We start from the raw sequence: 18,132 nt of genomic DNA on the forward strand, positions 1-18,132 counted from the left end.
AGCGGTGTCCAAAGCGTTGAGCATTGTTATGATTTCCTAATGAGTTGTTTTTCTATCATACCAGACACTACGAGCATCCAAAACGTACGAATTAACGGGATTGTGAAACAGAAAATCGGTGTTAAATTCGTCCAATAATAGTCGGATACTGTGAAAAGTAGCAGGAAGGTGTTTGAAGTTTGAGCATGTTAAATGGGTGATGATTGATTATCTTCACGTGCTAGTTGTCGGAAAATTGTTGTTTTTTGAATTAGTTGGAATTGAAACGAAGCTCAATAGTTTTGCGAGGCAACGCATACCCGTTTATTATCCGAAACAATCCAGTGAGATAAATAAACTGTTTAGTGAACGAACATATCCCCTAAAACAAAACCAAATTTCATCCGCTGAATGTCAAGTCAGAGCTGAGAAAAGAATTAGTTTTTCTAATCAATGACCTTTTCCTTGAAAAGTTATTTCACATTCTAACTTTTATGTACATTAACTTTAACTACTTATGGAAAGCAGTGTCGCAGACCAAAAGGCACATACATATACTTTTTGGAAAGCTTAAATCAAGTAATGTAAAGTTACGAAGTGCGTAACGTGGCCCTTTTAAATTGTGTAGGTAAGACAACGAAATGAGTGCGTTTTTGACTATTTTCTTAGGCAAACCGCACAAAAGTAAAATTGTTTATTTTCATATCACGTGCTTTTTGTGATATCGAGCAATAAGTAACATTCAGGCATCAACTTTTCCAAGAAATTGCCGTCGAGTTATGAAAAATAGAGCATTAATTTTAACACCAGACGAAAGATAAAACTTTTCACTATAATTTACTATTATGACTTACTCTCAGCGCGTACCGAGTCTTTCGAAATTCCTCTTCAAAGTGGATGTTGGTAGGTGGCTTGATGCTTTCTAGACAATCCTTGGTAGTTAAACCTACAAGACGATGCTTTAGTGCAACAACAATATTTCTTTTTTGGTCAAGCTACTTTACCGTGTACACCAGTGTATAACGTTCAACCATCCCGGCATTTTATTGTAATAAAATACTACAGAATTTATATTATCAATCAATTCACTTGTTTTCTTAAAAATAATGTGCAGCGCTGCTCACACCAAAATTTACAACGTATATTTGGAGCAGGAAATTGAATATAAAATTCCTTCACTGTGCTTTAAAAGCAAAACTAAGAGAGCCACAAATTATATTCTGTAGTAAACAGATTCAATAATAGTGGGTGCTTTTTGCATGTGCTCAACAATCGTTCTTCAAACCAGCAAACGTTCCGAAAGACGCAACTTATTTGTATACATACTCAAAAAACTCGATTACTTTCATTTCCATTGAGAAGAATAGAGAGTTATCATTCTTCAATAAAGAACTCCAGTTCACTCAATCTTCGAGGAGAACTAGTTCTTTTGGACCGTTCGCGGACTGACCATCTCTAGTGTATTCCAATACTTTTTTTAGCCTGGTATGGTCTGGAAAATGTATAAAGTTAAAAATTAAAAATGAATGAACTAAAGAACAACACTCCTCCCGCAAACCCGATTCCTTCTAACAACCAGTGGCGTCTCGTGACAAAATTTACGGGTTATGCACTGCTTATATGGTATGATCGTTTCGACGTTGCAACTGAGACAGCAATTTGTTTTCAACTACCATAAACATAAGCCACTAAAGCCTCTCCTGAATGTTCTCAGTTCTCACAGAGCCTATACGACCAGTTGTGCAGTGCACGAGGTGTACATGAGGACGAGACGCCACTGCTAACAACATATACGATATTCTTTCAGAGTTGGGTTTTGACGAGAGAACAAAATCCTTCTAGAATTCTTAAAATGTACTTTGGAAAAACAACTATCTATGCCTCTAGTGACTGAGACGATATAAATTTGATTCTCCTATCATTGACAATCTTCAATTGCTCCTTCATCGTACTCAATATCCTCATCATAGCTGATAATCTTCGAAAAAATTGAACATAGATTCACTGAACAGGCTCTTACGAACTGTGAAAAACTAATTTCAGCTGGTGGTAAAAATATTCTCACAATTTGACATTACTGAGACAAATTTTGGTGAAATTAGGGTAATCATTAGCTGGCAACTAAAAGCACGGCTCCTAAGAATTCTTAAAAAAATTATTAAACATGTTACCTGATGCTACTTTTACCATAATGCATAGATCCTAAGTGCAAATGACAAATCCCTTTTTCTTTACTCTTTCTTTCGATTATTATGGACTTTCGGCAATCCTTCTATCTTACACTTTGCAGAGAATAACGACAGAAACCATCAACTTTCGATCTGCTGTTAAAAAAAATGTTGGAAAATACAGGAATACACCGTAATAATTGAAAGAGAAAATAAACAAAGAGAAACTGTCATTTGCACTTGGAACCTTTTCAAATATTTGTCGAAATTTAACAGAAATCCAGCAGAAGCATCCAAATTATCCTTATTTTTCAGTATGAGCATTCATTGTGCTGTTATTGATGACAACTAAGAGAGCTCTTATTGATTTAAAATTGCTGCCAATCCCATACAAAACCGTTGAGACATGAGGTGTTGGCCCCATTTTCAATGGATTGTGCAACCACCATTGAACCTGTGTGGGACAAAACATGTACTGAACTTCTAGTTCAAACACGAAATTGCCTTCAACTTTTCATTTGTTTTATCAGGAAATTCATGATGCTGAAAATCCTTTCTAAGATTAGGACTAGTAAATTTTCTCCCGGATTTGCACTAAATTTCCCGACTTTTTCCCGGTTTTTCCAGGTAAAACCAAATTCCCGGCTGTTTTCCCGGTTTTCCCGATTTTCCCGGTCACTTGCCACCCTGATTAAAATATGCTAATTAACTTTGACATCGAAAATGGTTTTCCATCAAGTTCTTGATTCAACTAATGTCTATTTCAAAGTATAATTGATTTTCATGTCGTGTAAATTTCATTATTTTTTTCTGAGTATTTATTTACAAATCCTGTAAACTTTTTTTTCATTGTATGGTTTATTTCCTAAGAACGTGTTTCGTAGAATGACGAAATTTTACAAAAAAAATTTAGCTTATACATTTCAACAGTTAAAAGTTAGTCTCAGAAAACGTAAATTTAAACAATGTTTTAGGCGTGCTGTTAATTGTGTAAGATGTCATCCATTAAATGAATTTTATTGAAATCCGGATCTTATAAAAATGAATCTGTAATTTTTAAATCATTGCAAATAAAAAATAAATGAGCGGATAAGGAATATTCTATTAAAGGAGTAAAACTTGTCGAAACTTAATGAGCGCGTTAACATACTTCTTTAGTTTGATCAATTGCATACAAAAATGCATCATGATAATAAAGGGTGATTTTTTAAGAGCTTGAGAACTTTTTTAAACAATAAAACGCATAAAATTTGCAAAATCTCATCGGTTCTTTATTTTAAACGTTAGATTGGTACATGACATTTACTTTTTGAAGATAATTTCATTTAAATGTTGACCGCGGCTGCGTCTTAGGTGGTCCATTCGGAAAATCCGCTTTTTTATCGACAAATTTTGTTCAGCGATGAGGCTCATTTCTGGTTGAATGGCTACGTAAATAAGCAAAATTGCCGCAATCGGAGTGAAGAGCAACCAGAAGCCGTTCAAGAACTGCCCATGCATCCCGAAAAATGCACTGTTTGGTGTGGTTTGTACGCTGGTGGAATCATTGGACCGTATTTTTTCAAAGATGCTGTTGGACGCAACGTTACAGTGAATGGCGATCGCTATCGTTCGATGCTAACAAACTTTTTGTTGCCAAAAATGGAAGAACTGAACTTGGTTGACATGTGGTTTCAACAAGATGGCGCTACATGCCACACAGCTCGCGATTCTATGGCCATTTTGAGGGAAAACTTCGGAGAACAATTCATCTCAAGAAATGGACCGGTAAGTTGGCCACCAAGATCATGCGATTTGACGCCTTTAGACTATTTTTTGTGGGGCTACGTCAAGTCTAAAGTCTACAGAAATAAGCCAGTAACTATTCCAGCTTTGGAAGACAACATTTCCGAAGAAATTCGGGCTATTCCGGCCGAAATGCTCGAAAAAGTTGCCCAAAATTGGACTTTCCGAATGGACCACCTAAGACGCAGCCGCGGTCAACATTTAAATGAAATTATCTTCAAAAAGTAAATGTCATGTACCAATCTAACGTTTAAAATAAAGAACCGATGAGATTTTGCAAATTTTATGCGTTTTATTGTTTAAAAAAGTTCTCAAGCTCTTAAAAAATCACCCTTTACATTTTCAATCATTACACCATTGCACTAAAACTACACTAATGGGGACGGGTATAGCGTGATGGGTAAGTCGATGCCTTTCACGCAGCCCACCTGGGTTCGATTCCCAACCCCGCACATAGGGTCAGAAAAATTTTCTGATCCGAAGAGGCGAATGACCTTAAGGTTAAAACCTCTATAATCGAAATAAAAAAAAAAAAAACTACACTAATGACTGATTCCAATTTTTGAACATGTCCTACACAGCTCCTTTTAATAAACCAAAAATAGTCGTTTTAGTAAAGGATGTTTCCTAAGAAAATGGTCAATAAAGCACTCTATATTTCGTTGTCTCATTTACACATTTTAAAAGGGACACGTTATGCACTTTGTATCTTTATATTACTTGATTTTAGCTTTCCTAAAAGTATATGTATGTGCCATTTGGTCTGCGACCCTGCTTTCCTGTAGTAGTTAAAGCTAATGTATATAAAAGTTAAAATGTGAAATAACTTTTTAAGGAAAAGGCCATATCGTACACAGTCTTCAACAAAAAAGTGTAATTTTATGTTTTTAGTAATGATCTCGAACATAAGAGACATTGAAAACAATTTCGAAAGAAGTTATGTACAAAATTGATTTTAAGGGGTTTCAAACGAATAGGCTTAATATATCAGAAACTTTTTGCGTCCGACCTATAGCTTCTTTGGCAAAGTTTTTTCTGGTTAGAAGTTCTTAAACTTTGTAGAAGACACATATGTCGTTTTTCATTGATTCCACTCGCTCGGTGCCAGTTTTTTGCCCTGACAGCCGATCAATGAAACGGTTTTGTAAAGTTTGGTTTGCACGCATGCTGCTCGGAAAAGAAAACGGATGCAAAATAGTTGCCCGCGAATTGCCCCGAAAGTGCATTTTTTTCGTGCAGTTCAAATCAATGAAACACAGTGCACCTGTTTTGATTGCCCGACTGCACGAAAAGTGCACGAATCGAGCAAAACACTCCACGAGTGTTCTCAATGAAAAACGACAATAGTTTTTCCTTCTTTTAAGGGAAAAAAGTTGTTGAAATGAACTTTTATCTTAGTAGGCTTCGCACATTTTGATCAAATGTGTTCAAATTACGAGGTACATTTTTGTGTTTTGAGTTCTCCAAAGAAACTATGTATATCAGATCAACGGTTTAGCAGCTAGATAATTAAGTTCACGCTTTTATCGATTCAAACCACTATGCAGTATTACCGATTTTTTCGGAAATGATATAAGGAATGTATCGAAAAGTAGCTAGCAACATTGATTATTGAATAAAAAAGCGAAAAGAACATATTTGGACATTAGTTTTCGATATATTGAAGAAAAATTGCATTTTTATGCATTTCACTGGTTATATTGAAGAAAATCCTAGTTTCTGTGAAACGCTCGCACTTTGGACTTGACATTCTTCATTAAATTCGTCACAGTTACTTTTGTGACTTTCCTGGTAGCAGCTGTCCAGTTTTTTTTAACTCCTGCATGTTTTGGGACACTGTATCTTTCTTCCGAAAGTGCCGCTTGACAATTGCCCAATACCTTTCAATTGGCCGAAGATCCGGGCAGTTCGGCGGATTGATGTCCTTTTCCACGAATTGTACATTATTTTTTGACACCACTGTAGAACGGAGTTGGCGTAGTGGAATGAAGCCAAATCCGACCAGAAGAGAGGAGGAGCCTTATGATTTCTGTACAGTGGCAGTATTCTCTTCTTCAAACATTCTTCCTCGTACACCTTGGCGTAATTGTGCCCTTCGTGAAGAAAATCGACGACCGGAAACCACAGGTACAAATTGCTTGACAGACCAACACCTTCTGCCCAAACTTTTCCATCGAAACCGTGGTGTCAGCGTCGTCCAGGTCCTGGTACACCGATTTCGTATAATATTGCGATCCGGGCAGCGCTCGATCGCTCCTTGGCGTAGGTTTCGTCGTCGATCAGTTTTGAGTTATACAGTTTTCGCGCTCTTGTTTTGGCCTGAACTTGCTGTATCAGGGACTTTTTCGGCACCTTCTGTTTCTTGTACGTTTTCAGGGAGTTTCGAACTTTGATCCGTTGAATCATCCCGATGCTGGTGTTGAACTGCTTGGCCAAATCCCGCGTCGACGCCGATGGGTTTTTCCTGATGTACTGAACCACTTTTTAGTCCCGGCCGGGCTGGCAGGGACCCGTTTTCCTACCGGATCGGGACAAATCCTTCATGGAAAGGGTCTTACCGAACTTCTCGATAATATTTTTGATACTGGTGTGGTGCCCTTTTACCCGTTTTGCAATTTCGTTGTACGCGACACCACTTTCTGAGCACCAAGAGTGCAGAATTTTCTTTCGCGTTTCCGGATCGATCCGACTTATCATTGAAACGATAAACCGTACCGAAACCAATCGATGGCGCAGTTGTTATTGACATGTAAACAAACACGTCACCGCAAAACACGCTGCAAAAAATTAAGCCATTTCAGAGTAATAACTGTTTGAATGTTGCTAACTACTTATCAATACACTCCTTTAGTCAGAACCCAACAAATGTGTTGCGTTGTGACAATGGTCTTAGCGGATTGTACACTGATATCAACATGTTTTCTTTTGACATACTAACAAGAGTTACTTCGGGAATAGCATTTTTGAATTGTTACTATTCCAACTCAAACGGAACGACTCGACAGTGTGATAGCCACTATTGCCGGCCGCCCCATATTCATCGTTTACAGAGAAGGATAAAGGATAAGGAAGGGAGAAAATGTTTAACGCTCCACCTACTTTACGGAAGGATGATGATTTATCACTCTTTTCCATTGGTTTCGAGTTAGTTGATAGTTTAGATAGGTATGAGTTCTGGGATTCACTCTAAGCAAACGATGCGACCATGAAATCAAATTTGTTTTCTATGATTTGTTTCGAATTCGAGAGCACAGTTATTTGAATCAAATGAAGAGATAGGAAAATGACTTCTTCAGCAAAATTGCTCAAAATAAACATTCCTACAACTTTGTTGTGAAATGCAATAATTTTTAAATCCAAACCTGGTCAGCCCTAATGATCCTTTACATCAAAAGATGCGCCAGTTGGATACAAACAACTTTTGTGAAGACACCAACTCAAAAAATTAATATTTGATAGCAAAAATATTTTGTATCGCTAATTTCCCGTTTCGGACCACTGTGCACTATGAAAACCGACTTTTTAACCGAAGCCCGGAGGGCCGAATGCCATATACCATTCGACTCAGCTCGACAAACTGAGCAAATGTATGTGTCCGTCCGTGTGTGTATGTATGTAACAAAAATATGCATTCACTTTTCTCGGAGATGGCTAAATCGATTTTCACAAACTTAGATTCAAATGAAAGGTCTTATGATGCCATAGCTTATTATTGAATTTTATTTGGATTTCCGGTTCCGAAGTTACAGGGTAATACGTGGAAATTATACAAAAAATGTACACTCAATTTTTCTGATAACGGCTTAACCGATTTTCACAAACTAAAATTCAAATAAAAGGTCTTATAGTTCCCTAAAAAATTCTAGAATATCTTATCCGAATCCGACTTCCGCTCCGGAACTTAGCGTGATAAGAGAAAAAATACCAATTTCATGAGTATTTTTTCACGAACGATGGTCCAAAACAGGTACAAATCCCACAAAACTGTCTCATAAATGATTCTAGTTGGCAGAACTTGTTAGTTTGTGGACATACAAACTCAATTCGACACAACTGCTTCCCGCTTTTCCTGTTCCAAAAGTACCCAAAGTAGTGAAGAAAAAGTCCAAAAATAAATCTCACTTCGGTTTCTCAGTGAAGCTTGAACCGATTTTCACAAATGTGACATTTCATCCGGGTTCGACTTTCGGTTCTGCAGTTACAAGGTGATGAGTTTCAAAGCTTTCAAACCGCCATATAGAACGACAGTATGTACAACAACGGTGCGTGCAACGTAGTAGAAGAAAACACAGCACGAACGATGCGTGCTTTGTTCTATTTCGTACACGCTATAAAGAAAACGAAACGGTCTGCTACTGGTGTGCTGCGGATGAATTTTTTTTAGCTATTTTATAAGTACGATCGATAGAATAAAAGAATGTCAACGAATTGAAATATATTCGAAAAAATAAACATACATCGGAATTTCAATCTTTGCTATATAAAAGCAATTTTCACAGCCGGTAGTGCCGGTGGTGTAGTGATGTCAATTATAATAACAAGCAAGCAAAGCAAAGTCTTGGCATTGCATTCCTTTTATGGAATTTGGCCTTTCTGTTTCAAAAGACTTCGCAGCCGATTCTTAGCGTACAGAATCATTGCATGGCTAGTACCACGATAGTACTGACACTAATAATCCTTCCAGGTCGGGGCTCCATCATACAACTCGCTTGTAAGACCAGCGTCCTATGCATTGAACCGCCAACTCGTAATAATAATAATACTAATAATAATAATAATAATAATCATAATAATAATAATAATAATAATAATAATAATAATAATAATAATAATAATAATAATAATAATAATAATAATAATAATAACAATAATAATAATAATAATAATAATAATAATAATAATAATAATAATAATAATAATAATAATCCTACTACATATTTTATGCTGCTGATTCATGCTGTTTAGCTTGACTTACATATGCAAAAGTAACAGTCACTCACTTTTTTTTCGAGATGGCCCGATCGATTTCCACAAACTTGTAGGTTCAAATAAAAGTCTTACAGTTTCATACGGAATTCTAAAATTTGTTGTGGATACCCCTTCCGGTTCCGGAACTACAGAGTAAACAGGATTTGTAGAGTTTGTTAGATTAGGTCCGAACAATTTTTTCTATTTCTATTCAATGAACAGTTGTTTTTGCGAATTCGACAGTAATATTTATGATGTTATGAGTACTGTGAGAAAGGCATCATTGCACCACTAGGATTGAAACAGGTTGTTTTTCATGCATTTTTTGTATTCTCTTCTGATGTTTAAGAATCAGTTTGATCAGTATTCATTGAAACATGTTTTCATTTATTTACTTATTTCCATCTGCCACATCTCCATGCCTGAGCATCACGGTTAATAATTCTAAACTGTCATTCAGAGTGACGATACAAAACTGTGTTTGAAGGTCCAGGATTGATGTTAATTGCATGTACTAACCAAATCAATGGAACCATCATTATATATCATATAAAAATCATATAAAATTGGGTGCATAGCTAAGAGTTTGAGACAGTGGTTTGGCATAAGGTGACATCAACAAATAATTTAAAATATTATTTCACGATTGCAAACAAGTGACGACTGTCAAGTTTTCTGTTTTGTATTTATTTTATTTACAGGGTTGTTTCGAAAAAAAATCAAAATAAAAACGCGCGAACCTCTGAACAAAAAACTCGCGATATTTGAGCGAATCTCAGAACTAAATTGCGCAAAATTAACATGAAAATATTTGTAAACAGAAATTCATTCACCAATTATGCAATCAAATACTAACGTTTAACGTTTGTTAGGCATATCTAATCTGTACTAAAGCTAGTATCTATTCGGTTGTATTAACACATGGATCCTTAAGTCCCGAGACTAACAAAGGAAACAACATTTTTTTTGCAAATTTTTTTTTATTCATCAACATAATCACCTTTTAGGGTGATACAATGGTTCCAACGTCTTCTTTTCTTTCGATAAACTGCTTTCTGAATCATCGACTCGTTGCTGTTTTTGTTCCATCGAAAGCAATCGCGGCACCCACTTGGAAAAAACCTTTTTCATGCTCAATTTTTCATGAAGGATAGTAAATACACTTCCATATGATATCTGTGTCATCTCAGCAATCTCACGGAGCTTCACTTTACGATGTTTCATTATAATATTTGTCACTTCACTCACATTTTCCGGTGTAACGGCTTTCACAGGTCTACCCGAGCGTTCCGCGTCATTTGTGTCGGTACGACCACGTTTAAACTCGGCGAACCACTGACAAATCGTTGCTTTTGATGGACAAGAGTCAAAAATGTTTTATCAAAACACGAAACTCGGTTTTTCCATTTTTTAAACAAACTACAAAACGACTTTACTCCAACCTCGATAACTCAGCTGTTTCTGGTCGGATCGACTTAAAATTTTGACCCGTTTCAAGCAAAGGTTAGTACTCTAAAAAGACGTGGTTACTGGTTTACTACGAGCGCCATCTCTGCTTTAGTCTCGGGACTTATTGATCCATGTGTTATATATAATCTATTCGAATGAAACCCTGATCCTCTTACTCGGCAAGCATTTCCTTTTTTGTTAAATGAATTATGTAATTAATTTGATTTGTTCTATTTGATAAGTATTTTGAGGGTACTTGTAAAACGAGAAGCCGTTTCTAACTCGATTTATTCTCCCCGTCTGTTGCTCGTTAGCATGGGATATTTTTAATAAGGTTTCACCAACTTTATCGTTTTGGGAGACAGAAATAGAATAAATGACACACTTTGTTTTAGTACGATTCTCAAACACGAGCAACGGGTCAGAAAGTTTTGCTGATCTAGTTTAAAATCCTAAAAATCGAAATAAATAACTTTATCGTTCACTTTATCGTTTGTTGAGACAGACTGGCTGCAGAATTTTGTTCCAAATCATATCCGAACGTTTAGCTTGATATTCCGACAACCAATGAATCCAAACTTTCGCAATTTGGAACAATATCTTAGCAATCAGTGTTAGCAATTAGGTAACACATGAAAAGTTGGAATTATTTAATTCATAGTTTTTTTATACAGAGCTCATCGTGACAAAGAAAATCGCATTTGAAATTTTAAATCCACTTAACTACACAGCTACATGTAGCGCTAGGGATATATAGTTTGAAAGTTACGCGTGTCTAATATGTTTTAAAACCAAAAAAGTGGATGGGTAATGTCAGAGACATAACTGAATGACGTGAATACGAAGCAAACTTCACACTTGTGGATATCTAAAATCTTTTTCATAAGTTTATAAGTAGTTCATGTTGAATTGTGCAGGATTTCATTTTTTTACTTCCAGAATTATAACGATTACCTATACCAAAGTACGACGAATTTAGGAAACACTTATTCTTACACACAAATTAGTAAGACAGGATAAAATAAAGTGAAAAATTGTTTACCTGTAGAAATACCCACGGTACAAATTACAATAATTTCATTGTAGGGAAATATTATAAAAGTTCTTCAATAATTCATTTACTGATGTAAAAGTCAACTGCGCAGTCTAGAATGAATGAAACGAGTCAATTTTTACATTTTGTACCGACTCAGTTGGTAACTTGAAAATTCATTGTAGCTCACTGCATCAAAAACCGTCGCTCGGATGACGAGAAAGACAAGAGTTTTACTCTTTTATACTCGTTAAAGCCAAACATTTTAGAAAACTATAATTTTGAGTTATTTGTGGTTTCTTCATATTACTCAAAATTGTATCACAAATTTGTGTTCATATTTCCGATAGCATGGAGAAAAAATCATCTTGTAGGGTTAAATACAACAAGAGATTTTCACGATTAAGTTCTATCTATTCTTTTATAGGGTAAATTTTGAAAAGGCACCTCACAGTAAAGCGTATTCACGACAAAAGTAAAAAAATTAAAATATGAGTGAGTGGTAGGACTGCCGAAAGCCGGTTGTCTGAAGTATTACGAATTTCGGAAATTAATTGTTTCATGCACAGTAATTTGTTGAGATCGTGTTGTTTACCACAGCATATCGTGTATGAATCACGAAAATTATAGCTGAAGCGTTTTATAAATGCAAGCATGTTATTAGCTGCTTATTATCGTTTTATAGAGATCTATGAAAGTCAATTTTTTATCTAAAAAACGTGTTTAATCCACCTAGCAGTAAGATGATACCTATTTTCATCAATCCGCATGTGTTTTTTGCATGAATATTCTTCGGTGTTTAAGTTTTCATGACATTATTTTAATGACCATCGTTTTAAGCGACAATTTGAGATTTTAATCACTCATTACTCTGTAATGTCGAAACTGCAAATCGGATCGAATTTGAATCTAGAAGTGTGATAATCGATTAAACATGCCATGATATGTAAGTTCCACTCTAGAGTTTACGGTAATTTAAGGTACTTCCAGAGCCGGTATTCAGGAACCAGCATAACCCAAACCGATTCGTATGGCCATATGACGAATAAATTACAACAGTTTTGAGTCCAACTTTGAAGCTTTTCGGGATTGTCATCTTCTATATCGGTTTGAATTTTGAAAATTCATCATCATGTGATTCGAGAACCGGAAGTCATAATTGGATAAAATTATTAATTTTTGTATATAAGTTTGTTTTAATTTGAATTTTTGTTTCTGAAATTTGATTAGGCTTTTTTTGAGAAAACTATTGAGCTTTGAGAAACGATTTTATACTGGAACCGGAATTCTAAAAGCGGTATGGCCGAAGTCAGATAAATTCACCTAAGTAGCTGTATAGTTTACATTTGTTTCAAAATATTTGAAAATCAGTTAAGACATCTTTGAGAGATCATAGCACGAATTAAATTTTTAGGTGCCTTCTGATCGACAACTGAATACCACTAAAACTGAAAAAAGTTAATTTTTTTATCGACTATCCAAATCTGCTAACCCGATAAACCTGATTAATTGATGTGGAATAGACATTTTTATACTATCCCCGAAACCGGAAGTTGGATCTGACTGAAAAGCAAGATGTTTTATAGAACCTTGAAACTTTTCATTTGAATCTTAGATGATTCTTAGATTTCATTTGAATCTTAGATCGGTTCAGCCATCTACGAGAAAAATGAGTTACACAATTTTGATTTCGTTTCACATATCATCCTGTAGTTCCGGAACCAGAGGTCAGAACCAAACATAATGCAGGAACTTTGTTTGGGAGCATACGACTTTTCGTATGAATCTGAATTTGTAGAAAAGAAATTTTCCGAGAAAATTAAGTGAAATTATTTGTCACACACGCATTTGCTGATCTCGACGAACTGATTCGAATGGTATATGGATGTTATGTTGTTCCAGCATTTATTGCTGTAAGTAGTTTAAAACAAAATAATTAAAAAAAATTCTGCCATCATCTGGTTTATATATGTCATATTCGAACGATTATGTTGCCAAAAACGAGCCGTGCTAAAATCGGTCCGAGGCTAAATGTCATGAAAAAGGATGCTGTACACAGTCTTTTTGGTACTTAGAAACAATTGTATGTAACAGTATAAAAAATCGTGTTTTCCGTTGCTCCCAAGCATTTCTTTGTCATACAGCGCTCAAAACTCCTACTGCTGGAATAGGGGGAAAAATCGCTTACAGAAAAATTTCGATATCTCCGTTAAAAATGGACGGATTTTAACAATCTATGGCTTGTTGGATAGGTATTACCGTGCGGAATCTAAGTCTGAAAACATATTCTGTTTTCAAGGTCAATTGTGACAGATACTGTCAAAAAACTGAAAATTTTGACATAAAACTTTGTATAACTCAAAAAGTAAACATCCGATCTCAAAACCATTCATTAGCGTTTTGGGTGACGGGGAGACCTCCGGGCCTCGGAAAAATTTTCTAAAGTTCTATACCTATAATTCTATACCTATTTTTTATATATATATATAAAAATAGGTAAAACCTCCCAGATCTCTAATTCTGATACATCCTTCTACTGTTTAATCGCATGGTTTAATTGTGATATCTAGTGTGTTTTGTTTCCTACTGAAAGCGATCACTTTACATTTATTAACGTTTAGTTTCGAAAGGATTTTGTTACACCAGACATAGAAAGGTATCGTTTACAAACAAAGCGAATATGAGAGCGCCTAGATGAGAGCCTTGTGGAACTCCTGAGATGACTAAAATATGGGTGGATGTCCTTCCATTAAATCGGATAATTTGCTGACGATCAGTCAGACACGACGAAAGCCATTTAAGTAGGTCAGGAGCCACTTCCTATATGGTTGTGATTTGAAAAATAACATAGATATATCAATACGATCAAATACTTTGTTGAAGTCAGTATAGAGAGCTTCTATACGATATCCCTTATCCATAGCAGTAACAAAAAATCAACAATTTCGCTATATGCAAGAATATCAATTAGGGCTATTATACCAATAGTCATATCATTAGTAGAGTTACCATGTTATTTGATCGACTACTGGACTTTCAATCAATGAATTGTGATAAAATCGAATACAATATCTCTTCGTCTCTAATAAGCAATACCATGGAAAAAGTAGTCCCGGGTTGGCGGTTCAATGCATAGGACGCTGGTCTAGCAAGCCAGTTGTCGTATGTTCGAGTCCCGACCTGGAAGGATTCTTAGTGTTAGTAGGATCCATAGTACTAGCCATGCAATGATTCTGTACACTAAGAATCGGCTGCGAAGTCTGTAGAAACAGAAAGGCCAAATTCCACTAAAGGAATGTAATGCCAAGGAAAAAAAAGAATGGAAAAAGTAGTTCGAAAATTCAACGTTTCAAAACCGTTTAGTTCGAAAATTTTAAGTACTGCTGTTATTGCGATGCGAAAATTCGAAGCGAATGCTTCTAATTCCGTCTTACTCTTGAAGTCAATTCATCGAACAGAGACAACAGATCTCACTCTAATGGTTTTCGTATATGAGATGACTAGTGAATGGGGGTACCGTTACTTTATAAGAACTTACTTACTTAAGAGTTACTTTATTATGTCAAATGTGTCTCCCTCTTATTAACCAATTAAAAATAGTCATGGTTTATAACCATGCATAGTTAGTGTTTGTTTTACTAACGAACAAAACATGTCGTAAACCCACTGCATTCAATCATTGAAAATATTCCGAATTATATGTGTCGATTTTGCACCATACGCTTAATGCGATGATTCGTTCAATTCATGCAGTTGAAATTTTGCGTACTCTTTTTTGGCACTGAATTTCACCTTAATTCTCAGTCGTAACAAACATTTGAGAAAATTTCAATTCTAACGATTTGTGTTTTAGTCTTGAGCAAGTCTTAAATCTTAGATCCGTCTTGAGCAAGTCTTAAATATGATCAGTATCTAACAGGGAAGCAGATTGGATTAATTTCATATTCAATTTTGAGTTATTACTGAAAATTTTATCATAAATTGCTGACCATATTTCCGATGATGCGGAACGAACATTATGTTGCTGCGTTGAATACAACAAAAGATATTCGTGATAAAGTTCTTCCCATTCTGGTACACCGTGAATTTTGAAAATGCTCTGTAAAGTAAAACGAATTCACGCGAAAACTATTCAACATATCGAGCATCTCCCGAGAATAGAAGCTTTGCTGGGACGGTACATATTGTGAAATCTGTTACGGTTTCAAATTTACAACTTGGGGTAAGGAAAATCAGTTTTTTTTTGCTCTAGCTTTTTTATTTTTTAATTTCCCGCGATTGGTTTTTTCAAAAGTAGCTTTGGAACAGAATGTCATGACTGATGACATCTGAATGATGCCTCTATTGTACGCTAGAGATATTTTAAAATAGGAACGCCATTTTTCGTTTAGACGAGAACTTAATGACCGTCGTGTTATATCGATTTCAACATGAATAGCTGTATGGCTTTATACAAAGAAAATGGATATGGGAAGCTGAAGTTGTACCATTTTGTATCCATGATTTCCCAATGACAATGATATTAAAAATAACATCCCAATCGTATACGATTTTTTAATTTTATCAGTATAACTTGTATTGAAGTCAGCAATACTATCATGGCAAACATTAACTAAACCGTCAATCAATAATAAATTAGGAACCAAAAAAAAAACCCATAGCACTTCAGAAATTCTCAGGAAGGTAGTCAATCGATTTGGAACCAACCGAATCCTCAATCGTACCTAAATCTAATTACAATATCAAGGACAATTAGTTTATAAGAATAATCTACAAAAATGGAAATAATAACTTATTCATAATAGGCGTCTGATTCTTAATAGTCAAATTGCATTGGTAAATTTCTAAGAAAATGTTAGTTTCTAAACCTACAGTTTTTTCCTCAATCTCTAGGCAATCGGTTACCGCGAGAGAAATGTGGAGTTATTTCAAATGAAGGCTTACTAGTCCAACACTAAGGTGCTATGATAATGAAAATGAACACGATAGTTAGCTTATTCGAATTTATGTTTGATTATTTTCGAATGAACCTAATCTTGCGAACAAATATCGCTCTAATTTAGTTATTCTCGGGTTGTCTTACAATGAAACTTCATGTTATCATCTTCGTGCTAACAGTTCAATGACAGATGATGACTGAAATCAGCACAAGTGCTTTTTAAGCGGCATGGGTACCTCAAAGGAAGCTCAATGGGTCGGAAAGATCCTTGTTCACCTGATTTGGCTTCCTCGAAGTATTATCTGTTTCCAAACCTCAAGTCATCTCTGACAAATTGATATTTTGGAATTTTTAACCACTACTTTCGGAACCTGAACCTCGTTTTACAAAAATCCATAATAATAACAACATTAGTAATAATAATAATAATAATAATAATAATAATAATAATAATAATAATAATAATAATAATAATAATAATAATAATAATAATAATAATAATATTAAAAATTATAATAACTATAATAAGAATAATAATAATAATAATAATAATCCTCCTACATATTTTATGCTACTAATTCATGCTGTTTAGCTTGACCTACATATGCCGAAGTAACAGAATCGCAGGTTCGCTTCGTTTGTTAGATTTCGTTGAATTAATTTAATTGAAATAGAGAACGAAACAGTAAGTCTAGGTTTAACTAAGTTCAAAACTGTTTCAATTTGTAGGTCATATTTTTTGCTGGTTAACATACCAACTTCGGCTGTTCCGGTCATCTGAATCCGGTTTCGGAAGAATTGAAATGGTGATTGAAAACTGCAAAAAGGATCTCACCCACTTTTCTCCAAGATGGCCAAATCGATTTTCACAAATTTATAGGATCAAAGGAAAAGTCTTACAGTTTCATACGGAATTCCTAAATTCGTTGTAGATACTACTTTCGGTTCCGGAACTACCGGGTAAACAGAATTCGTGGAGTTTGTTAGATTAGGTCCGAACAAACTTTCCTATTTCTATTCAATGAAGTTGTTTAAGCGAATTCCACAGTTATATTTGTGATGTTATGAGTACGATGAGAAAGGCATCATTACATCACTGGGTGGATTAAAACAGGTTTTTCAACTCTCATCGCTCTGTATTTCCGGACCCGAAATTTGGATCTCCAGGAAGCTAAATCCGATCATATCATAGTTTGTGAAAATTGGCTCAGCCACCTCTGAGAAATCAGTGTGAGTTTTTCCGCTCTTTCCTGCACTCCAAAAAAAATTGAATTTTACAGGTGACTTAATCCCTTATACGATGTAATTTATGAAGACCTAATTTGTCAAGTGACGGAAAATTTTATTTGTAATGACTTAATGTTAGATGATCTTGAATTTTACTGGTTTCGACTGTAACTTGCGTTCTGCTAGCAGGTGCGACTGTATGAATTTCAATGCACCTTTTTCCAGTCAAGCAGATGCATGCTTCTGTGGCTCAGTCGATTAACAGATGTACTTGCGATCCAATGATTCTCGGTTCTAGTCGCAGCGGTTGCTATCAGTATTCTTTTTTTTATTTCAATGAATTTCATGTCATGGAGTTTTAGACACAATATTAAATGTTCTTCCACGTACATTTGCGTGAACTGCGACGCTCCATTTATGTGCATCTAATAAGATGTAAAATCACAGGGTTTTTTTAAGTGTGTAGAAAACTTTACTGAATAGAAAATCTCATCACTTTGAACCGGGACTCGACTCCGAACGAATCTGTCTATGGGATTACATGATATGAGAAAGGTAAAAATTCGTCCGGTGATCGCAATAAT

The 18,132-nt window shown here is 35.3% G+C and overlaps 1 protein-coding gene across 10 annotated transcripts in view; it reads right to left on the minus strand.

Moving 5' to 3' along the window:
* Positions 1 to 18,132, minus strand: part of LOC131439125 (protein alan shepard) — a 553,131-nt gene that overhangs the window by 477,700 nt on the left and 57,299 nt on the right. The gene's annotated exons all lie outside the window — the stretch shown is intronic.

This window comes from Malaya genurostris, chromosome 3 (genome assembly GCF_030247185.1).
Source record: "Malaya genurostris strain Urasoe2022 chromosome 3, Malgen_1.1, whole genome shotgun sequence".
In the NCBI taxonomy this organism is placed as follows: domain Eukaryota; kingdom Metazoa; phylum Arthropoda; class Insecta; order Diptera; family Culicidae; genus Malaya; species Malaya genurostris.